The sequence below is a fragment of the Malaya genurostris genome, chromosome 2 (genome assembly GCF_030247185.1).
Source record: "Malaya genurostris strain Urasoe2022 chromosome 2, Malgen_1.1, whole genome shotgun sequence".
NCBI classification, from domain to species: Eukaryota; Metazoa; Arthropoda; class Insecta; order Diptera; family Culicidae; genus Malaya; species Malaya genurostris.
In genome coordinates, this window is record NC_080571.1 from 60,871,191 (window position 1) to 60,897,337 (window position 26,147).

The 26,147-nt window shown below is 37.8% G+C and overlaps 1 protein-coding gene across 5 annotated transcripts in view; it reads left to right on the forward strand.

The window, feature by feature from the left end:
- LOC131432706 (uncharacterized) overlaps nt 1-26,147 on the forward strand; it is a 158,239-nt gene that overhangs the window by 67,031 nt on the left and 65,061 nt on the right. For all 5 annotated transcript variants that reach the window (XM_058599153.1, XM_058599154.1, XM_058599151.1 and 2 more), the window contains exon 3: nt 2,393-2,458. The gene's annotated coding sequence lies outside the window, so the exon portion shown is untranslated. The remainder of the gene's footprint in view (nt 1-2,392; nt 2,459-26,147) is intronic.

Here is a 26,147-nt window from a genome sequence, read left to right on the forward strand (position 1 = left end):
TGTTCATTGAAGCAGTGGTGATGAAGGGTTTCGAAATCTTACCGCAGCTACAAATTGCTTGCCAGACCATAGCTTTCTTACCAAATTTTTCGACTTCAATCGATGTCTCGGACTGGTTTAACACTTGCCCTTCTCGCACCGTATAATATTGTGGTCCCGGCAAGGATTTGTAATCGAGTTTCACGTAGGTTTCGTCGTCCATGATTATGCAGTTCAAATTTCCAGCAAGAATCGTATTGTACAGCTTTCGAGCCCTCGGCCTGATCGATGCTTCTTGTTTCGGACTACGTTTTGGTTGTTTCTGCTTCTTATAGGTTCGAAGATTCAAACGTGCCCACTTTTTTGGCCACATCCCGAACTGAAATCTCCTTCTTTTGCTCGAATGCTTTCAGTATACGTTTATCCAACCGAGAGTTAGCAGGACCTTTTTTTCGACCCATTTTTGGTTTATCCTCAAAGGTGTTATCCTCACCGAACTTCCTGATTACATTTCGCACGGCTTTTTCACTTACTCCTTCCATTTTTGCTATATTTCTCAGTGACAGTCCGCGTTCTGTGCACCATTTGTACACAATTTTTCGACGTTGTTCTGCTGAAAGTCCACGCATTTCGAAACAAACTAATGAAAACGAATAAACAACTGCACAAGTGGTTAGAGAAGAGTGTAAACAACAGGAAGCAGCCATAAAAATTGACAGATTCTGAGCCATTTCTAAATGGCAGCGGTTTTTGGTTGCGTCCATACTTTCTGGGACAGTATTTAGTTGTAATCGTTGTTGAAAATAACCCTGCTCGAAAGCATGGTTATTTTAGGAAGTTCAATTGTTATATTGCGACACTGAAAAAATCTTTGCAGAAAATTTTAATTTCAGATCTTTAGTAAAAATTACTTTTGAGTAATTGCTTTTAATACATCAATACTTTTAGCAAAAGGTATTAACAAATCGTAAAAAGTAAGTTTTTTTATGTTTTGTGTATAAATGTTAACATTTTATTTTCAGTGCAAAATAAACCCAAATAACTTTCCATCCGTCGAACTTTGAATCGGACCTTAGTTCTATTTGAATTTTAATATTGAAATATCAAATTTTAACGAAAAGTTAAAATCATTTGTGAAATGGTTCACAGCCTAACCAAATAAAGATGTGAGAGATTCGTCGAACAGAATAAAATAACGGTGCCGAATTTCAGACTCCATTCTCTACCAGCACCACTTGAATGTCCCGGACAGTTCTAGGCTTCATTCATTCATCAATTGCACCAGAACCTCTAGTCAAAACACTGCACGATACAATCAGCAAACAGACGTTGAACTCATCGAAGCAGCCCTAGCGCAACTTGATCTTGTTCTGGATCCCATAACAGCAATCTCGCCACAATCCCAGCATCCACTCATCGGTTTCCGCTTCATTCACGCGCAATGATTTGCCACTTTTCTTCGACGGTGCCGATCAAACTAGATAATCACGACCTAATAACCGGGCTCTGACCCACCCCTTTTTTTCTTCTTTCGGGAACCGCGCGAACCCCCTCTCGTGCTGTGACTCGGTCAGTCTGTTGTTGGGGACCAGGATTTACAGTTACATATCTCGGGTTCACGGGGAACGCAAATCGATCAATTCTCCAACGTCATCCTCCACGGTCTTTGTTGGGATTGTGCCAGAAACCGCCCGTCGCCAGGTGCTCAGAACGGTGTTCCTACGCAGATCGGTCGAGAGCATGATGACGACGACGACGACGACGACGGTTCACAACACGTGATGACGCGGGGTGTCGATTTGGACGAGGTATTCAAATGGGACTGTAAAAATATAATCATTTGAATTGCTGTCTGGTTTTTGGTTGCTTCGGAGAAGAGTGCTCTAGGAGTGGGTCAGGAACTGTGAGTTGGCTTTTATTTGTTTCTTCGGGGAGACATAATGTGATCGTCATTCCATGGGTGTAGTTTTTCGTTTGACTTAATTTTCTTTGCTTCCTATTTTGCTGTAGATGATGTCCGTTTGAGTGCCAGAAAATTCTGAAGGTGCTTCCAATCAGGTCACTCAAAATCTGAGATGTTTGATTTTATTCCTTATCAAATCGTTGGTTTTAGCTTTCGCTGATGGTTGGAGGTCGACGACTAAAGCACAGACTCAGAAAGAGACGATCGAGAGGATTCCAAACAGGTTTTTTTTTCCTGTGATGGGTTGCCTTAAATTTACGTCCGCCTGAAATTTTTGGAATTCGTAATCACCTCGGATTGGGTCTCTGATGAACGAAGCAAAAATGCGATTGGGACAAACAAAACACAGACACGTAGACCGGGAAGATTTTTTCACACATTCTTGCCTGTATATTCCATTTTTGATTTTTAAATACAACGCTAATAAATAAAATTTATTTTCTGTTCCAGATTGATCCTTCAAATCGATGTCGCAAGTATCGTTAGCATCGTTGGCCAGCTGGAATAATTGATAAGGTAAGTCATGTTTCGAAAACGAATGACGCTTCGTTTGTAATCATCGAAAAAATGTTTACCAATCACGTCATCTTCCAGTCTTTTTTAAATCGAAAAACCAGTCGACTGTGATAGGATCACTCCATCTCATCTTCACTTCCAAGAACATTTCACATACCCGTCCGTGTCCAACAGAACTGCTAGGATAAGCACCATAATTAATATTCTTTTCGATTTCATTGGAATCCAACTGGGTGGAACCGCCAACGACAATGCGATGGTGAAGAGTTTTATTTGGGATCAGAATTTCAATCACGTGAGACTTCAGGCGAAACAGCATACTGCCATCAAGGCCACGCTTTATTTTTTTTTGAATTTTGGGTTCGGGGGATTCACATCACCAATTATCAGGCGGTGGTAGCTCCAAAGTCACTTCCCGCAGTTGGAGATCTTCTCGGAAAGGTTCAATTTCAGTTGCACTGGAGCGTGAAATTGTTGCGTGTTGTGTTCGGGAGAATCTTCCATACCCGAAATATGCATTCGAACTGACGATCGTGTCAGGTTTTTGTGGTAACTATCGCAGGTTACGGTGTGACAAGGGCTTTGCAAGTTGGTTTCCCGTAGCTTCAAATCCAATGCTGAATTTCCGATTTCGTTCATCTTGTTTGCTGGTCCTCTTGTCATTGTTTATTTGATGTTTAATATATTCTTAATCCTAACTTAAAGTAACACATTCTTAACTTGGATTTACTTTTTAATTATTACCCACCGAGAAAGAAGTGATACGAATAAAACTGCGAGATGAAAATTTGCGGAACAGAATTTTTCTGAAGTAGACCAAGAAACCATAATCTTCTCTAATCCTACTAAAAATGCTCTGTGCGATTTGAACTATTCTGTGATGTAAACAAATATATTGAGATACACGGATAAAAACTCATTGCTGGTATGTTACCATGATTAAAAATCATGAAATCATAAATAATGTCTATCATGAATAATAAGTTATGATTTCATGAGCAAAATAATTGATATCATGAACAATACCACACCTTCCACGAACATTTTCATGATATAATGATAATAATATAATAATAATATAATCTGCGAACCTCTCTACAATTCCACACCCTGCATATTCAACTCTCAGATCGCAGATGATCTTTCAATTTAATATGTTAGGATTTGACTAAATTGCAGTTTAGTAGAATCTTCAGCCGTCTTAGCAAATAAAAATACAAACGCGGTAGTAAAAATACGACAAACAATACATCGATCATCACAACAAGTAAATCATTGCATTGTACATTAAAATTGCTAATAGAACTACGGCGATGTACGGTTGTTTACGAAGATCAAATAGCACTCTGCCAAGTGAACTCAATATTTTCACACTACTGTAATGTATTTAGACACGCCAATTCTCTAAATGACGAATAAAATGACAAATTTTGGCATAATTTTCATACTGACATTGATTACTTTTCCTTTGTTTGACAATCTTAGACATTGCTAGTCATGTTGAAACATTGGCCATGGATAGTGAGTGATGTGTTATGTGAACAGAATTAAATTTGAATTGAAAAAGGTTGATGGTTAATGTCACATAAAGAGAGATTATTAGAATTACTGGAAACCCCGACTTTCGACCCATAGTGTTATATACCATTCGACTCAGCTCGACGAGATCGGAAAATGTCTCTGTTTGTGTATGTTTGTATGCTAAATTTTCACGGAGATGGCTGAACCGATTTATTAAGCATAAGCTCGCTTAAAAGCTAATATCGGGCCATGATCAAGTTGACTTCTGGTTCCGGAGATATGATGGTAAAAGTGACGTAACCGACGAAACGCGTTGTTTTTTTACCGCGCAAGTTTCTCATACAAAGAGGCAACGCAAATTGGTTTGAAACGCTGAAGCATGCTTTTGTGAACTACTTGAATCAATCTGAATTAATTGGTGTCAAAAATAAGCCAAAATTAGTGTCAGAAATTATTTGATAAAGAGAAGTTTTGAAGAAAGAGAAGGGCATTGTCACACCACTAGGTGGATTAAGAAGGGTTTTTAACTCTCTAACTAGAGATTGACACATACTCGCTCTATGTATTGAAAATCCATGAAATACCTCATTTTTAAAAACGCTTATAAATTGTTCATTGAAATATGTGTGGGGTAAAACGTCCGATCGTGAAAAACATGAAAAATATACATTTTATATTACGCGAAGTCACAAGTATACTTTCCACATGTCAGTTTGCTTACTGTTATTCATTAAATTGATAACACAATATTCAAAATCCAGATCATCTTGCCCTCATGAATATGAGATGACGACTTTGACGACGATTATTCAATTTTATTGAAAACACCTTACGAACTTTAGAAAATTACTATGGAACGAATACCAAAATTACATATAATAACGACATAATAAGTTTTAGTTGGATTTTTCAAATAGGATTAATTTATTGCTACCAAAATTCCATAGAAATATCTTGTCATGATGGATTTCAGCTTCATTTGAATTTATGCGTAAAAATTTGGTAACCTATGAGACCGGGGGTACGTATTACCCCATCTTCCATTCGGTATTTTAAATTATATTGAGAAATTGTACGATATTGAGAAAATTGCACGATTCGATGAATTTACTCTTTCGGCGAAGCGGCTTTGTTTTGCATACCTTACTATCAAGAGTATTTATACAATTGACATGTACCCAGCAAATTTTTATACGTTACCAATGGTTTACTTAACAAGATGGACACGACCAAACACGACATAGGAAGAAATAGGTTTGGTTCAGTGCTTGCACAACGCACGCACATAATTTTATAAATTTGAAGAAAAAATCTTCTAGACTTATTTTTAAACGGATAAAATCTAAAAAATTACTAAATTTCTTTCTACTCTGACATGCGTTTTGATATGAGATTTTTTGTTTGGTATCCAGGTTCAGCTTGAACTGAATGAACCTCGAAACACTGCTTTCATGTTTATTTATTTATTTATTTCGTCAAGCAAATGTAGACTACATATAAATTGTTTACAATGTTCACTTACATACTACGCATTATTTCTACGACAAAGTTGAGATTTGATTTGATTTTTTGACATAGTAAGGTCAAGATGTTCGCAGTATTGATTGTAACGGCGCATTATTCGATTGACTGGACTGTATTTTGCATAATTTGTTCTAGCTTGTTTTTCTAAAAATAATTTCCTGGAACGTAATTGACGGCTAGGTATATAAAAATTTATTTGCGATAATAATGGAGCTGATTGAATGCGTTGAGAAATAATGTCGCTGATAAAATAAAGCATTGCAAAGTCGCGGCGTTCTTTAAGTGTTTGTATATTGATGAGCATGCAGCGTGCTTCATATGATGATAGAGGAAATGCTGTCCAGTTTAATTTACGAAGTGCATATAAAAGAAATTGTTTTTGAATAGATTCGATGCGTTCTTCGTGAATAATATTGTATGGATTCTATACTAGGCTGCAATATTCCAAAACAGGTCTGACATATGTAGTGTATAATAATTTTATTGTGTATGGGTCCTGAAAGTTATGACTGAAGCGTTTAATAAAGCCCAGCATGCTATTAACTTTATTGATTATGGTATTGTAGTGTTCCACAAAAGTGAGCTTGGAGTCTAAGATTACTCCTAAATCTCTTACAATTTTACATTTTTCTACAAGTTGATTTCCTAGATGTATGTTTATAGATATAGTTTCATTTTTCCTACTGAAAGTTATTGAGTTACATTTTTTTACATTTTGTATGTAATTGAATTTCGGTCACTTAATGCCGTTGAAATTTATTATAGGAATAATTTTCATACGTTTGAAATCGTTCATGGAATATAATTATTCTTGCCTTGGTTTGTTGCTTATCTCATAAACATTTCATAAGTATAAGCAGTTGATCTCACTGCTGTTTATTTAGTACGCAAATGAACTGCTGTCTTACAACGATTCCTCCAACGGTTGATATTTGCCATGTTTTCACAATGCGTTCATGTTTTACTTATCGGTTTAGACCTTATTATTCAAAAGTGTTATTTAAGTAGAGTGATTTGAACTGTTAAGTGACAATGGTAGTCAAATTTGAGCTTCTAATAAATCGATGAGTCAAAGTTGGAATGAGAAAAATGGAAATGAAGCTTGCTTTAGATAGAATTTTAACAAAGACAATTGCCTGTATTTCAGTTATTTATTATTGAATTCAAGATCTTTTTTTATGCAAATGTAGCGTTTCGAAGGAATTCTTGAATTTTTCCTGTAACACGGCTCATTAGGGAGCGTACACCTTCTTAGTCCATCGTTTCAGCTATCTTATTCCCCCAGGTCGTCATCTGATTGATGTCTTTGACAACCTTTCCCTTTGCCTTGGGTCTACTCTTCATGATTGCCCAGTATTTATCAATAGGGTGACTCTGGAGGCAGAGTGGGTTAAGGTTTTTCGGAACAAATTGGACCCCTTTCTCTGCATACCATTCTTGAACGACTTTGCTGTAATGACAGCTTGCCAAATCTGGCCAAAACATTACGGGATGGTCGTGGGATCGAATGAACGGCAAAATTCGTTTTTGGAGACACTCTTTTTGGTACAGATCCGATGTCATTGTCTTAATTGTAACGAAAAATTCCGTTTTTTTGCCACAGCTGCAAATGCCCTGCCAAATCATAAATTTCTTGCAAGTTTGTCGGCAAAAACAAATTTAAATTTGGCTGAACATCCCCCCGAGCCGTTGCCAAGTGAAATTTTTGACCTGGGATTTGCCCGATATCAGCCTTGACATAGGTTTCATCGTCCATCAGAAGACACCCGTCGAACTTGGTCAGCACCTGATCATATAGTTTCCGAGCACGAATTTTGACCACACTATTCTGTTTTATGGTCCGATTTGGCTGTTTGCTAGTTCGATACGACTTGATTCTTTCTCGGAGTCGAGTTCTCCTCACGGTACTATGGGCAGCACCGAATTTTCTGGCCAAATCACGGTCCGACAGATTAGGATTCCTCTTAATCGTCTTCAAAATCTTACCATGCAGTTTCCGGTCGACAGTTTCACTCCGACGATTGGCTTGAGGCTTCCGAATCGTCGTCAATGTTTCCTTATACCATTTGAAAACGCGCCATAAGGTATTTCTGGGCAATTTAAGCTGTTTAGTTAGCCTAGATGAAGACCACAATGGATTTTCCAAATAACTGTGCACAATTTTTTCCCTTCTTTCGACTTCCATGTTGATTGTTTACAAAGTATAGTCGATTTGCGGAATGTCAAAAATCATACGTAAAGCTGACAAAATTCTCGATACGTGGCCGCCAAGAACATCCAAATCCGTCCACCTGGAGCGCCACAATATGAACAAAAGTTTGTTCCAATTCTAAATGAAGCAAGCTTTATTTACAGTTACTCTGTAACTGGAATGCAATTGTCTGAAATAGCTTTGTGCACGTTGCTCAAATGGCTTACTTGTTGAGTAAACATTTGAATTAGAAAAACAAGATTCATCCTTATCTTCGAAAACGTGATTCAATGTTTTTTTTTCATTTCATACTTAACCTCACTCATCAATCCGTAGATCCGGAACAAGAACTCGAATCGGGATGAAATACGATAGCATCCGGTGGGTTGCTTATTTATCAAGGCAATACACGAATCCTATTTGTGTCAATTTTTCTAGACTTGGGGAATATACTCACCTTCAACAAATCGTGCAAATTTAAATCTTTTAAGACCCACATATGCGAGCCTAAAAAAAAAAACTTGGAAAGTGGGGTGTGCTTGACACATAATTGATTTTTTTTTGGAAAATTTTGTCAGTTTACTAGTTACATTCTTAAGAATTGTGTCATATGTACCTCGGTAAAGTTATTTCTATGACTACCAATAGTTCAATTGGGTCTCAAACTTCTAAAAAATAATATTCTCAATTTAAATTTCTCCTTTATGTCATCAGAGATATGATCAGCGACATATGATATTGGGAGTACTAATTAGTTCGATCTGTTTTTCGGAGACAGAAATGCGTTTATTTCGAAATAAAAAGAATTTTAAGAATAATCAAAGTATCGACCAACACTAGTTATTACTTTTTCCTACCTGTCAGACAATTTTCGAACTCCATTTCTAAAAAATGTCTTGTCTTTTGGGGTGATCCTAGTTTTGTGACATGAGTCCCGGGTTGGCGGTTCAATGCATAGGGCACTGGTCTTACAAACCAGTTGTCGTATGTTCGAGCCCCGACCTGGAAGGATTCGTAGTGTCAGTAGGATCGTAGCACCAGCCATGCCAATGGTTCTGTACACCCAGAATCGGCTTCGAAGTCTGTTAAAACTGAAGATCAAATTCCACTACAGGAATGTAATACCAAGGCTTTGCTTGTGACATGAGGCCGAGCGTTGTCATGCAGGAAAATAACTCTATCATGTTTTCGCTTGTATTCTGGCCGTTCTTCTCGTAATGCATGGCTCAAACACATAAATTGCAGCCTATACCCTTTTGGTCCCACCAGATGCACAACGTGACCTTCAAACCATGCTTTGGTGTTGATGTTGAGGTCGATGGCAACAATTGACCGGGCATAGCGTAGTATTTTTTTTTTCTTAGGGTTATCATAGAATATCCATTTTTCATTCCCAGTAACAATTCGATGTAAAAACCCTATCTTTGTTGCCTTTGAATCAGTTGCTCGCAAGTGAAAAATTGCCTTTCAATGTTTCCTGATTCAAGCTCAACTGCCTTGCTTTTGAATCATTGCTATGGATTATAATCGTACAGCAACTGCTTGTCACTTCCAATGATTCTGCAAGCCTCTGTTGCGTTTGACTCAGATCTTCATCGAGTGTTTGTCTTCGAATTTTTTTGGTTGTCCAGAGCAAGGCCTGTTTTCAATGCTGAAATTTCCATTCTTAAAACGTCGAAACCATTCCCTGCATGATTTATCAGTTGAAGCATGCTGCTTAGTTAATGTAAAATGGCTCATAATTAACACAGTGAAAAACAAGTTTTTTTTAAAACTCGAAACAATATGAACTGAATATTAATGACAGATGTCTGATCTCTTGAAACTATCGACAACAGCTGTTACTGTTCAATATTCATAACAGCCAGAGCGATCTTTTGAAAACGGACCGGACTAATTTGTATTTCCGATATACTAAAAACTAAAAGTTTCAGTTTACTTATGCTGACAGTAAGGAGGGTATCGAAAATAAGCTATACACATACATTTGTGTTGTACGCATGTATTTGTGATGTTTTTTGGCTTTCTCATATAGAAAGGCTATTTTATGCTCAGATTACAGCATGCTGTGCGATTGACTGTTAGCTTTCGTTTGTTCACTTGTTTGTGCGTTTGAAATTCTGCGTTTTCAAAATGTCGAGTATTGAAAACGAAGTGAAAATTAAGGTTCTGGACACATGGCTAAGTGAGAAGGGTATTACTATGCGAAAATTGGCGAAGCGGTTTGGAATTTATCATGCCAGTGTTAAAACCATCATTAATGAGTTTGGGGAACACTATTCTTTGGATGAGCTACCAGAAAGAGGCAGAAACCCGGTTCTTCCAACCCGAAACTGGACCAGAAAGTGGTATCTTTAATCATGAAGAACAAATCAATGTCAATACGCGATTTGGCCAAAAAAGCAGGAACGAGTTTCGGAACGATCCAGCGTATCAAGAGGCGAAATCACCTGAAGACCTACAATAAGCAGAAAACCTCGAAACAAAGTGTAGAACAGAAGATGTGAGCAACAACAAGAGCCCGGAAATTGTATTCGCGTCTTTGGCAGTGTCCGGATACATGCGTTTTGATGAACGATGAGACTTGTGTAAAAGAGGACTCAAAAACCCTTCCAGGTCCACAATACTTTACTGTCGTCGTTGGGGAGGATGTGGGCGATGCGGAGGATGTGGGCGATGCGGACAGGTTCGGTCGAAAGGTTCTGGTATGGCAAGCAATATGTTCCTGTGGTTTGAAGTAAACCATTTTTTACACTACCGGAACTATAAACACAGAAATCTATTGATCTGAGTGTCTCCAGAAGAGATTGCTGCCTTTATATAAGAAGCATAGTACACCTCCACTGTTTTGGCCGGATTTAGCGTCGGCTCACTATGCCAAAACCACTCTCAATTGGCTTGCGGAAAAGGGTATACATTTCGTTGAGAAAAATATCAATCCACCAAATTGCCGTCAGCTTCGACCCACTAACGGCAATCGTGAATAGGGTCTTCAAGAAGACAGGTAAGACAGCTGAGAACATGCAGGAGTTCAAAAAAATTTGGGCTCAGGTATCCAAAAAATGCGATGCAACACTTGTCCGGAACTTGATGAAGAGCGTTCGATCAAAAGTTCGAAGATTCACCCGGTTTTCATTATGCTCAAGTTTAACCTCGTACAATAAAGGATCAATTTTTAGTTTGAATAAAATATCGTTTTTTATCATAATTTGAAATAAAAATTTGTGCATAGCTGATTTTCGATACACTCCTCACTCCTCTGCCCTTGCGTATACTGGAAGAATAAAACAAATAACCGATAATAAGCGTTTCGTAGGCCTTCAAGGTTATTAAATTATTGCGTTTTTTGTAACTATATGGCTATGCAGTTTATTTTCATTATTTGCAGCTAAAGTTCGTTCTAAATTTCCTACAAGAGAGTAAATAACTGGTTAGCTATGTATCACATACAACATATCTCTTTTCGATAAACGAACCGATTAATTTTGATGGGAAAAAATAAAATTAATTCGATGAGAATCAAGACCATCGATCTGCCCAACGCTTATTAATACTAGATTATTTTTCCTCAATATTAGCGGATTGAATGTGTTGAGAGAAAAACATGTAATTTGAAATATTTGAAAATATAAGCTAAATTCAATTACCGAGTTAGTCCCGAAATGATGAGCACATTCCATGAGTCAATGAAGCCCTTCAAATATGTATTTGCGAAGATCCGGCACCGAGACAAGAATTTTCTGTTTGTTTTCGAGTTCTTCTAAACCACGACAGATTTTACGATCGTGCTTTTAATTGCAAACAATTTCCGTCCCGTTTGCCGCGCAAATTCCATTCCTGCACTCACTCGTTCTAGCTAATGGACTTTTTAAAGCATGTCTTTATTAGATCGTTGGTTTTTTTGTGTGTGTGTGCTTTGTTTGCCTTCCGCACCCAGTTCTCTAATGTGACCAAAGTGCTACCGACTGGGTTCTAGTACACGGCTTCGTCACTGCCCGAAACAGTGCCTGTTGCCTGTGAGACGGAACCGATTTTAAATTGCAAACACTCGCCGGGCATGGAATTCCGATTATCAACTATTGTTTGGGGATTTCACGAAGCAGCAAGCTCAGGTGTGTAACTCGATAGCTTTCAGCTCTCGGTTGAACATTGCCAGTGCGGTGCGGTGCTGGGTGGTTGTTGTGTAACGCCACGATTTCAGCACAGCTTGGACTTTCAAGGTTTTACCGTCTCAACGACAAACAACAACGCCAAAAAAACCAAAAAAAATCGAGAAGAGGATTCTTCCGGACCACGAAGAGAAACGGGTTTCTCGTCTGATGACTAATTCAAGTCCCGAGCGACTAAGCTCTCGGAATGAATCGCAAATTCTCAGAACTAAGTCGGTTGATTGATTTTCTCGTGCTGCGCAGCGAATTGTTCTCTTTTTTTCTTCTTTTCGTGGAACAGGAAGATGAGGCACATTGCGTGGCATGATCGTTCGAACAACCACGGGAAGGAAGTAACCTTGAGCGAATAACTAAGAGTTTCACCTAAAAAAGTTTCGGTTTGTAGTGAACTTCAATCTAATCGAAACACGATCAAATGAAATAGATTCAACCAATCAACTGATCGATTGTTGTCGATACTTTTCGATCACATTTGAAGAAACCGTACCACATTCCGTGGTAGCTTTCTAATGTGGTCCAGGTTTATTAGACTATTGGCTCCATTCAATCAGTAGAGCTATCAATAGGCTAATCAATCTTCTATTGGGTTATAAATTTGATCTGCTGCAAACGAGCAAATAAGTATTTAATCAAACTGTGAACTGCGTTCAACTTTCCCGAAATATCTGGCTGTACCAATAGAAGTAGCCCATCAGTTGTCATAGGTCGAAGGAAACTGTTCCACAGTTTGTACCTGCTCAAAACAGCCGTGCCCAACACCTATTTTAGATGCATTCGACATTCCGCTATGGTCGGCCGTTTGGCAGCTGTTTTGCAATCGGTTCAGCCTATAGGTTCGAGTGTGTGCCCTAAACCATCAACAACCTGCTCACGACACATTGGACATTAATTGTGCCTACGAGTGTACGTGCTGTGGCAAGGAGTGACTCTAGAAAGGGCGACTCAATCACGGCAGTTCATGGCAGCTCGGTCAAAATGACACCGAAATGTAACAGCAGTTTCGTCGTACGCGTGAGCATTAAAACGTTTAATCGGTTATTAGCGGTTATTGACGTCTGGAAAGGGGGGGTGAGGTATATTTACCTACTGATACAAAACAAACACCCGACGGTTATTCGATTCAGCCAAACACGTAGGCCGTGACGAACATCTCGGTACTGAAATTAGCTGCGTTGCCGGTAATGGTCGCGATTATTCGTTATGTAGTTGTTGTTATTGAAACGTTGAGATTTTTACTTTCATATTGACATAATCTCGGTAAGTACCATCACACAGCAAATAGGAGTCATAGTTCGGTCAAATGTAAGAGTAGATTCAAATCATTCGACTCCGAAAACAGATTCAGGTTAAGGGTTCATATTTGGAACCCGCATAGTCATTTCTGAAATCCTATTTAGCATCAGTATTAGAAACCACCCGTGTGAGGCGCCTTTACTATTGATCAAGACCAATTGGAGTGGCAACATGATTTTTGCATCACAGGAAAGGGTTGTTTGTTAGTAAAAGAACTGATAATATTATCATGTGTTTATTGCTCTGGGTAGCCGGTTACCGAGAAAGTTTTGAGAATATTACTTTTCACTGAAAACACTATGCATGATTAGTAGGGTGGGACAAAATATTGATTACAGCTCCACTAAACTTTTCGTGTACCTTTTGGGTCCCAAAAGCACCATGCAAAATTTTAGCTCGATAGGAGAAACTATATTTTCGCACCCGCGGTTCAAAGTTTGTATGGGATTTAGTATGGGAAAACTAACTTTTAACAAAAAAATCATCTGGAGGTCACCCTATATACTCAAAAAATCAGCGGGCATGTAATTTTTATAGGAAATTTAATGAGGAAGAAAACTTTCGAAGACTGTAACATAATCCGACATCTGTAAAAAATGTTATTAAAGAAAAACCGACACAAGGTCCGAACGATGGCTCATTCCTTAATATATCTAGCACCACTGCTGCTAGTGGTGGTAATATGAGTTTACTTTCTTTTATTATGCTACAACGGTTGATCTGAGTTGTTTGATGTCTTCACAATAAGTGCTCGGTGTAGTTTGAAGATTTTTTTAAACTTAAAAACCATGTTCCAAAACTCACTGTAAAGACACACAAAAAACTAACTTTTTTATTTGAAGAAATACAATTAAGAAGTCTTCCACAATATTGTAAATAAACTCAAATACTATAACTTTGTCGAAGACATAAACCATCTGTCTCATATGGTTTAGAAGACATGGACGATAGAAAAATAAGAAAAAGAAAAACTTTTAATCAATGTTTTTTTAATAGTATTAAATGAAACCATCCATATCTTCTAAACCATATGAGACAGATGGTTTATGTCTTGGGCAAAGTTATAGTATTTGAGTTTATTTACCATATTGTGAAAGACTTCAAAATTGGGGCTGGGGTCCACTAGGAGATTGATAGTACCTATTAGCTCTCTCCGGACTGTACCAGCCTAGATGCCGTGTGGAATCCGGCGGAAAAAAATGAACCAAGAATAGATCCACTGGGTTCCTGCTTCCATGTCGTAAAAGGCGACAATTGCAGGAGTTTCTTTTTCCTTTCAGTTATCAGATATTTTCAATGTTTTACTTCTGATTACTCTATTTTACTAAATCATCTCTTTATTCAATCTATCAATTTCCGTCTAGCTTCGGAGAAAAGTTTCATTAGGAATGATTTCTTCTTCCATGTTATTGATTGTCTTTCAGGATTATAAAATGAATGATAAAAATAAACCATTGCGCAAATCCGTTTATATTACAAAGTTAATAACAGAGAGAACATATATCGGTATATTGAATACATAGTAAAAAACACTTGATATTAATATTTCAAACAGTAAATTAATATTTTTCTCGGTAGCCGGCTGCCCAGATCAACTAATATAACCAATTAATAATTTCAATAAATAATTAAAATAATAAAGCGGAAATAATAAAGAATCAAGACGCGCGTGAAATCTGTTGACCTTTGTTTGGTGATTTAAAATGATTTTATAATAACTGTTTAGAATATTTCAATGCAATGAATCAACTTTTTTGTCTAAATCCTATTCGCTCGTTTATTTTGTATCACGTAGTTTCATTTATAAAAACGTGCTTAATCCACCTAGCAGTGAGATGATACCTTTTGTTTTATCAATCCGCATGTGTTTTTTTGCATGACTAAAAAAAACGCGAAAGGTAGATGCATAAACGAGTGACTGCATACTCGACAGCCGGCTGTCCGGAGTTTTGTCAATTTCGGAGATTGACTGTTTCGTGCATTATATTGCCAGCACAAAGTAACACATAAAACGATAATACTTAAAAACATTCTTGGTAGCCGGCTACCCAGAACAATAAACACATGATAACATTATTAAAACATTTACTAACAAAGTATCCTCTCCTGTGATGCATGTGGGAATGCAGAGGATTCCTCGGTTCTTAGTAGCAACATGCATCGAACTAACAATCCTTCCCCTCCCAAGTAGATCTGCATTCGGACGTGGCCGGCGTCGGTATTGATCAGCATGCATGGTTCAATACAGTTTGCACAGTGTGAAACAATGTGTTATTCCCAAACATGTTACTTCAAAAAATCATTTTGCAATCTCAATTGGTCCAGATCAATAACGGAGTAGCAACACACGGGCGGTCTCTAATTCTAATTCTAATTCTAATATTGTGAAAGACTTCAAAATTGTATTTCTTCAAATAAAAAAGTTAGTTTTTTGTGTGTCTTTACAGTGAGTTTTGGAACATGGTTTTTAAGTTTAAAAAAATCTTCAAACTACAGTGTATCGAAAATCAGCTATCCACATACATTTGCGTTGTACGCATGTATTTGTGATGGTTTTTTGTGCTCAGATAACAGCATGCTGTGCGTTTGGCTGTCAGCTTTCGTTTGTTTACTTGTTTGTTGCGGTTGAAATTCTTCGTTTTCAAAATATCGCGTATTGAAAAGGTAGTGAAAATTAGGGTTCTGGACACATGGCTAAGTCAGAAGGGTATTACTATGCGAAAATTCATTATGTTAGTGTTAAATCCATCTTTAATAAGATTGGGGAACACTATTCTTTGGAATTGTCTTTTGCTAGCAGGAAGTGGCAGGAACCCCGGTTCTTTAAATCCGAAACTGGACTATAAAGTGGTATAACTTCTTTTAATGGTTTGAGTAATGCTTTCGTATCGTTAGAATACATCAATACCATGTTATATGATCCGGTTGTTCCGCGAAACAGTCGAAGTCAAGTATAATGGCCAGAAATTAACATGATTTGTCAAATGCGTTAGTTCAAAGCTCGAAATACTTACCGGTTTCCATCAAGGAAGTCGCTTGGAACCGTTAATATTTGTTTTATTAATCAACGATCTTTGTATTCGCATTAAATCCAATTTCCAACCAATTTTTAGAAAATAACTGTTCTGGCATTTCGGAATAGTGATTGCATGTCCTTTTTTAAGGGGTGATTTTTTAGGAGGAATAGGATTTGATAAAAAAAAGTGCTTAATCCACCTAGTAGTGAGATAATACCTTTTTTTTTTATCAATTCGCATGTGTTTTTTGCATGAATATTCTTCGGTGTCTCAGTTTTCATGACATTGTTCTAATGAGCGTCGTTTTAAGCGGCAATTTGAGATTTTAATCACTAATTAGTCTGTTATGTCGAAACTGCAAATCGGATCGAATTTGAATCTAAAATTGTGACAATCGATTGAATATTCCATGAGATGTCTAAATAAGTTCCACTTTTACGAGTTTACGATTATTTACGATACTTCCAAATCCGGTATTCAGGAACCAGCATAGCAAAACCGATTCGTAAGCCATGAATTTACTTGCCGAATTAATTGCAATAGTTTTGAGTCCAACTTTAATGCTTTTAGGGATTGTCATCTTCTATATCGGTTTGAATTTAAAAAATCATCTTCATGTAATTCCAGAACCGGAAGTCAGAATTGGATCAAATTAATTAATTTTTGTATGGGACTATAAGTTTATTTTAATTTGAATTTTTGTTTCTTAAATTCGATTTGTCTTTTTTGGGAAAACGATTCGATACTGGAACCGGAATTCGAAAATCGGTGTAGCCGAAGTCAGATAAATTCACCTGAGTAGCTGTATAGTTTACATTTGTTTCAAAATGTTTCAAAATCAGTGTAGACATCTTTGAGAAATCGTAGTGCGAATCAAATTTTTGGGTACCTTCCGAATCGAAAACTGAATAACGCTAAAACTGAAATAAGTTTATTTGGTTATCGACTATCCAAATCCGCTAACCCGATAAACCTGATTAATTTATGTGAAATAGACATTTTTATACCAATCACCCTGTATCTCCTGAACCGGAAGTCGGGTCTGACTAAAAAGAAAGATATTTTATAGGATTTTAAGACCTTTCATTTAAATTTTAGATCGGTTCAGCCAACAATGAGTTACAATTTTGTTTCGCATATCATCCTGTAGTTCCGGAACCAGAAGTCGGATCCAAACATAATTCAGGAACCTTGTTTAGGAGCATACGACTTTTCATATAAATCTGAGTTTGTAGAAAACGGTTGAGTCATCTCCGAAAAAATTGAGTGAAATTATTTGTCACACACGCATTTGCTGATCTCGACGAACTGATTCGAATGGTATATGGCTGTTATTTTCTTCTAGCATTTATTGCTGTAAGTAGTTTAAATCAATATAATTATGGAATTGCTTTCATCTCGAAAATTCTGCCATCATCTGGTTTACATGTGTCATATTCGAACGATTATGTTGCCAAAAATGAACCGTGCTAAAATCGGTCTGAGGCAAAATGTCATGAAAAAGGATGCTGTAGACAGTCTTTTTGGTACTTAGAAACAATTGTATGTAAAAGTATAAAAAAATCGTGTTTCACGTTGGTCCCAAGCATTGCTTTGTCATACAGCGCTCAAAACTCCTACTGCTAAAATAGGGGGAAAAGTCGCTTACACAAAAATGTCGATATCTCCGTTGAAAATGAACGGATTTTAACAATCTAAGGCTTGTTGGATAGTTATTACCGTGAGAAATCTAAGTCTGGTAACATATTCTGTTTTCAAGGTCAAGTGTGACAGATACTGTCAAAAAACAGAAAATTTTGACATAAAACTTCGTATAACTCAAAAAGTAAACATCCGATCTCAAAACCATTAAATAGCGTTCAGGGTAACGGGGAGACCTTTCATTTGCGACTAGTTTGATCAAAATCGGTCCAGCCATCTCTGAGATCTCGACCTCTTAGTTGACAACACACATACAGACACACACATACACATACACGGACATTTGCTCAGTTCGTCGAGCTGAATCGATTGGTATGTGTCACTCGGCCCTCCGGGCCTCTGAAAATTTTTCTAAAGTTTGAGTGAATTCTATACCTATTTTTTTTGTATATAAAAAAAGGTAAAAAACAAGAAAATTTGAGAAAATTGATGAAATTTTCATTTCAACCGATAGAACGATCAATATAATTCAATGTTTGAACATGATTCCATGCAAATGTTGGCCGCGGCACCGCTTCAGTTGTCACATGCGCAATGTCCAAATTTGGCACACTTTCTCGGCCGGTATTTCACGAATTATGCCACCAGCCCATAATCGACACCAAACAGTGACTTTTATGCATATTATGGTAGCTCTCGCAATGCTTCTGGCTGGTCTTCACTTCAGATGCGGTAATTTTGCTTGTTGACTATCCATTCAACCAGAAACGAGCTATGTCGCTGAGCACAATTTTCCGATTAAAAAGTGGATCTTCCTTCAAATTTGTCCGTGCCCATTCATGATTAAATTATAGACCAAACGACGATTCATGATTAAATTATAGACCAAACTGAATGATTCACGCATAATCTGTCAAAAACAGTGTTGCCAAAACAATACCAGGAAAAATGACAAACGCAAAAATGACTCATTTTCTGAAATAAAATCATTCCACTTATACCAAACAATGCGCATTTTCCATCCATTGTGGACTTTCCGGTGATTGGATATCTAAAGGATGGGCCATTTGAATAATAGTAACAAATCGATTGTTAGTCGAGATGTATGGCATGTTGCACCGTCCTGTTGAAACCAGTAGCCAAAACAAGTTTTCCATGTATTCAACAGATATTCCTACAGTATAAATGTTATACTTTCATCTGTGAGTAAAGTATTTTCGGACAGTTCATGTCAATGGAATTAAAAACGCTTAGCGCTTAAAAATTGCTGTTCAAGTGAAGTGATAGTATTTGTATTTTCTTGAAAGTGCATCTGTAACATTAGGTTTATCAGCAACATTCTTGAAAACGCAAGCCATTCTGCAAGCGGAGGAAAAATTTCATTATGCCGTATGAACATTGGCATGTCATTGCTCAACTGTAACGTTTCATTACTTGTTTGTGGTGAGTGTCTCTGCTGGGTGTCGTTGCTAAACTTGTTAAAACAGCACGATAAATAAAAAATGACAGTTTAGTTAAAACTACAATCGATTTTTGTACCCAATTTTAACCAATCATTCACACAGTTTCACACATTATGTTTCTATTCCAGGTTAAGCGAAAAATAAAGGCATGATCCAGAAAAAGAAAACAATCTTATCCGGAAATTGGGTCTTTCATTAAAAAAGGGAAACCACTGAACAAATCGTTTTAATTTCAAAGCGATTCACTGCATCGATCGTTCCGGTCAGCACATCAATTTCGAGCAGGCACGAAACTGGAACATCCAGCGCAAAACTTACCGAACGATTCCACTGATGCATCACTGACAGCATCAGCATTTCAACCTCTACCGCATTCTCGTGTGTGTAAGAGGAGTTGCCGGCAGCTGCTGCAGACCTCCAAAAGTCAAATTATGATGGCTCTTCCGAGTCGTGCACGATGATCCGTTGAGTGCATGCATGCGTTATGAGCGATGATGTAACGTGGGAGTGGAACAAAAAATCTTTGTTTTTTGGATTATCATCAATTTATTATGGCTTCACTGCCATTACCTCATTATGCCGGCTTGTGCATCCATGACGGTGCCGGCATTTCCATACCGAACTGTTTCCGATTTCTGCGGCAGAAGAGACCGACCGATACGGCACCACGCGCCTGTATTTACTTACACAATCGGCCAGGTCGGAGCCTGGAGGAACGGATTATTCAAAGTTGGCTTATGGCTTCCGCAGCTTTGGCACTTTCTCGCCACTGTCGCTATCGAGGAAGTGAATTCACGCGGCGCTGTTAGGTGATGCTGAACCGCTGACCGAAGGTGACTGTTTACGAGTATTGATTCCTTAATGGCGACGAGTGGCAAATTGAATCCGATGGTGGTTATCGTATGCAGATGCTAAATACATACCTACAGGCGATCGCATTGCTACTTCGTTTGCAGATGGAATCGAAACTTCAACCACGCATCGCCGGTGCACCTCCTTCCTTTTCTACGGAAATGGAAAGCATGTCGTGATAGAAGAAGTGCTTAAAATTGCACGTAAAAGCGTAGATACTCGATTTCCCCCTTTTAGTGGTGATTTGAGTGATCTGCTGATGCTGCTACAGCTACCGGTGCGAAAGAGTTCATTAGCGGGAGGTTGGTGGTACTTTAATGTGTTCATTACGATGCAAGGGGCTGGGAATGCGTTCAACTGAATGAGTTTCGTTAACCCAACCTGGAAGATGCCATGCCAGCAGTCAACCTAGATTTGCGTGTGACTTCTGTCATACAAATTAGGGGGCTTAACGATAGCTATCAGGAAGCATTCATTTAGATGGTTTAACTGTTCAAGTATAGAAACAAAAAGTTAGTCACATTCAATAAACATGACAGTCGAAATCGAAACTAATGTGATATTCTACGAATTGAGTACCGCTAAACTCGGTTAATAAGGCAACTTCACGTAAACTGGATTCTGCCTTATGATCTGTGAAAAAAATGAAAGTAAATCAAACCCCTGTGCTTTGAGCTCTGGCACCGCCGCAACCCTATTAGGAAATTGATTTGCCACATTCCCATTGTTTGCTGAAAACTTCCAGCATATTGGATTTCCTTGCAGTTCACACGCTTGCCGACTACCATGAGGAAATCTCACGCTCCGGCTATGATTACTTCTGTCGATCGGCGCAGCAAGACCTACCTACGCACGCCCTGCAGATCGCGTTTCTCTATCTCTCGCCGCCGAAAAGCGCAGGCACTGATTTCCAGCATCATTTCGCTGCGCACTGGTAGTATCGCACAATGGAGAAAAAAAAACGTTTTGCTTGCAGGAGATGAATTTATGTAGGACCATTCTGGTGCGCGGCAAATACCAACATTCATATCGGTATCGGAATCGACCGCACGCATTCAATTGCAGTGAGAGAGAGACGGACTGATCTCGTTTATCACGCAGTGTTTCGCGGTTCGATTTCAAGTAAATTCCACAATCGGACCGAAATAGGTGCGAATTTATGTTGTCTGTACACTCGTACGCTTGAAGAGTGAAGGGTGTGCTCGGGCCCGTGATCACATTCTTCACCATCCACATACGGAGCTGGTTAGGACTGGAGTTGGAACTTACTGAAAAATCGCATCGGTATTCCGCAAGCTCTAAAATTGTGCAAAAAATGATTGTTAAGTTTACGGAACATTTTTATAAATCAATTGGCAGATAATTCTAATAATAACCAAAGCGAATAATTTGTGTGACCAATCTCATTTGTTTTTCTAACACCTCAATTAGCCTAACAAAATACAAGTAAATGACGATCGCACCCCAACCCACATCGATGCGAGAAACACAAATCTTTACTTTTGTGATTGACACTCATGGATATCCAACTGGTTCCAGCTGACCGAGCCTTAGAGTCGGTGATTCATAGCCTGATCATTCGTTACGTTCGAAAATGAAAGTCCGACCGTACGGTTTTTCAAGTTCGACCTTAAAGTCATGGTGGTTGGCAGCGTGATCTATAATCGAGAATCGGGATTCGAACGAGAATTGGACACCTCTGGTGTTCTTCATGGGCTTTGTGGAAGTTATTGAATTAGTCAGAAGCTAAGACTTTCGATCAGATGAAAGAAAATTGGGCGACCTGCTACAGTTTACGTAATGCTGAAAACATTTCATCATAAAATTTTAAAAATATTGATTCTAATCTATATGCTAACTTTATTTTACTTAAGCGCTTATGCACGGAGAGTCCCGAGCTCACAAAATTTCAATGTTGCAATTTTGGTTGCATGGCCTGCACGATTTTACTAAAATATTATTGATTTAACTAACATAGCTGTAGATTTTCTAATGGCGTTTTTCATTGAAAAAAAAAACACTGGTGGCGTGAACTATCGAGCAGAAATGGCAATGAAACACTGTCAGAATATTGCATTTCTGCTCGAAAGTGCAAAACCAGAGCAATCCATGCCTCCAGTGTTTTTCAATGAAAAATTGTTGTTTTCGAATGCTGTCAGTTGTCTGAGAATGACGACAGCAAAATGCAATACGAAAGTCATCTTCATTGCACCAGTTTTACTTTTTTGTTTTTCTCATATAGAAAGGCTATACAATCACTTCAAAAACCGATTTTTGAACCGAGGCCCGGAGCGCCGAATGTCATATACCATTTAACTCAGCTCGACGAATTGAGCAAATGTCTCTGTGTGTGTGTGTGTGTGTGTGTGTGTGTGTGTGTGTGTGTGTGTGTGTGTGTGTGTGTGTGTGTGTGTTTGTGACAAATATGTCACTCACTTTTCTCGGAGCTGGCTTAACCGATTTTTACAAACTTAGATTCCAATGAAAGGTCTCATAGCCCCATACAAAGTTTCTGAATTTCATTTGGATCCGACTTCCGGTTCCGGAGCTACAAGGTGATATGTACAAAAATTGTGAAAAAAATGTCACTCGCTTTTCTCCAAGATGACTGAACCGATTTTCACAAACTTAGATTCAAATGAAAGGTCTCATGGTCCCATGCAAAGTTCCAAAATTTTATTTGGATCCGACTTCCGGTTCCGGAATTATAGGGTGATATGCATAAAAATGTGAAAATAATGTCACTCACTTTTCTCGTAGATGGCTAAACCGATTTTCTCAAACTTAGGCTCTAATGAAAGGATTCATGGTCACGGTTCCATACAAAGTTCCTGAATTCATTTTTATCCGAATTCCGGTACCGGAATTACAGGGTGATATGCACCAAAAATGTGAAAATAATGTCACTCACTTTTCTCAGAGATTACCAAACCGATTTTCACAATCTTAGATTTAAATAAAAGGTCTCATACTCGCATACAAAATTTCTGAATATGATTTGGATCCGACTTTCGCTTCCGGAATTGCAGGGTGATATGCACCAAAAATGGGAAAATAACGTCACTCACTTTTCTCGGAGATGGCTAAACCGATTTTCACAAACTTAGATTCAAATGAAAGGTCTTGTTTTCGCATACAAAATTCCTGAATATTATTTGGATCCGACTTCCGGTTCCGGAATTATGGGCTAAAATGTGCAAAAAATTGTGAAAATAAGTGCACTAACTTTTCTCAGAGATGGCTGAACCGATTTTCACAAACTTAGATTCAAATTAAAGGTCTTCTGGGTGTTCTAACTTTTCTCATAAATGGCGCCACCGGAAGTCGGATCCGGATGAAATTCAGGAATTACGTATGGGACCACAGGACCTTTCATTTGAACCTAAGTTTGTGAAAATCGGTCGCGCCGTCTATGAGAAAAGTTAGAACACATATTTTCATTTTTTTGCACATTTTACCTCATAACTCCGGAACCGGAAGTCGGATCCAAATAGTATTCAGGAATTTTGTATGGGACCACAAGACCTTTCATTTGAGTTTATGAAAATCGGTTCAGCCATCTCCGAGAAAAGTTAGTGCAAAAAAAACATTTCATACACACTTACGCACATACACACACACATACACATACACACACAGACATTTAGCGTATTCGACGAACTGAGTCGAATGGTATATGACACTCCGCCCTCCGGGCCTCGGTTCAAAAGACGGTTTTCACAGTGATTGCATAACCTTTCTATATGAGAAAGGCAAAAAGAAGAATTATTATTATATTTCATTTCATTTTTGAGTACATTGAAACAAGTTATGGAAGCTTTTTGAAGTCTACACAGAATATTTTCCGAGGTACATCAATAAAAACAAGAAAATGTGCTCCACTGCGGCCATGTTTCTGGCTGTTCTAAATTACTGAAATCAAAAAACATTTAATCAGTTTTAATCCTCTTAGTTATATAATGATGCCTTTTCAAAATCACTAATATTCTCAGTCTTTCAGTCTTCTAAATACAAAGATTTAAAAAAGTTCGAAAACTTTACATTCCCTTTACATGGGCATTAGGGTGCCAATATTTGAGGCGAGTCTTCAAATGATTTAGTATCTCAAGTCCCTATGCAAAATTTGAGGCAGTCTTCAAAATCTCCAGATGTCTTAAAAATACATGAATTGTTAAGATCCTCAAAAAAAATTTGTCCTAATATCAAAACCGCTTATATTTTAAAATTGATTATTTTCCAATTTGAAATTTTTCAACTTTGACCGCTATGTGGCAGCACTTACTCATATACGATTCGGTCAAATTTTGCATTGGGACCTTTTTCAGGTACGAAATTATTTGAGTACTGTCGCTTCAGAAAATTTGGGATGATCACCAATATAGGCCCTCTATGTACAATTTTTCAGTACACTTTGAGAGCTCAACTAAACGTTAATTTATAGACCTGTCTTAAAAATGCTGGGTTTCAATCAGAACTTGTATATTTATTATTACTCTTAATTTACGTGTGGAGTGAATTTCATTATTTTTCTGTATATTCCTCATTGAATCTAGAATATTTTTTTACCGAAAATTCGTTTTGGCATAAACAAGCATAACCTACAAATTGAAACGATTCTGAACCGAACCTAGAAGATCTTTCGCTGATTTTTAACGTCGTTACAAATGACGATTTTTCAATCGTCGCCTTCATAATTCCGGAACCGAACGTCGGATCCCTAGAAAAATCCAATAGCAATCGATGAAAATTATCAAATTTTTCATTTGAGTCTAAGTTTGTGAAACTTAGCACGACCATAGCCTAGAAAATTAAATGAGTTCCGTTTTGGAGCTTTTGGCCACAATTTTCGGTAGTTTATGGAAACGATACGAATATAACTTATAAATTTGAACAGTTTCGGGCTCACTTCCGAAGATTTCTTATGTGTTTGTCACTTTATATGGTGGCTTCAAATTTGACACTCATCACTCTACAATCCCAGAACCGAAAGTTTGACTAAAATAAAATTGCACAGCGACTAATGAGACCATAAAACCTTTTGTTTGAATCGGATTTTGAAAAAAATCGCAAGCATCGGGGACCGAAAACTAGAATTGATTGGATAGACATTTTTAAAGCCAAACCAGACTTGTGTCCGATGGGAAAGAAAAGTCCCGACCCAAACCCGTGGATATTTTTCCAAACCTCGACCAAATTCTCTAACAGGAACCCGATCCGTACGGTTTGTTCGAAAACAGAGATTCCAGTATGGACAGGACTCCGTCGACAAATCAATCCATTTCTTAGCGTTAAATGTGGCAAATCCGTTAACAAATCACCGAAAAATAGGCAAATATTGAATTGGCCTGTGCACAATCAAAATCAACAGCTGATTGGTATTCAATATACTCAAGTGAACACGGTGTGCAGCTGACAGAAAATGGCATCAACACACCGCACATAGTGCAAAAACGACTATCCAGCGAGCGAGTGGATGTGACTTTCAGTTTGAGTAATCCATTCACTAGTCAAACTACCTGCCTCGCTCACCGCCATACATTTATTAAATTATGTTTTGTGTGAAAGTTCGTACGGCGCAACTCGGATGAGAAGATGACATCATTATGACAAGCTGTCAATGGCTCGTGGTCAATTAAAACAGATTTTTCAAGGGTAGACTATTGAAATACTTAAACAACGTTGCCTCATATGTTTAAGTTAACTGTTTCCGAATCGGTTGGAAGTTAATTTATATAAAACCATCAACAAATGACTGAGTTATAAGAGTTCAAAATTTTGACAGAAAAAGGTTACGCGATTAGTTTTGCATTTTTCAAATTGACACCCGGCCTCCTATACTGAAGAGAAAGGCATTTTTAATGCCAAAATTGTCACCCGATTCCGAAAAACTGAACTCATGGAAAACAAAAAAAAAATAATTTTAGGTTTGACTTTCAAAAGCTTCATTGATAATATAGGTTTCATTATTTTTAGTATTGTCATTCAAAAACTATAACCTTTTCCTAGTTTTGGTAATTT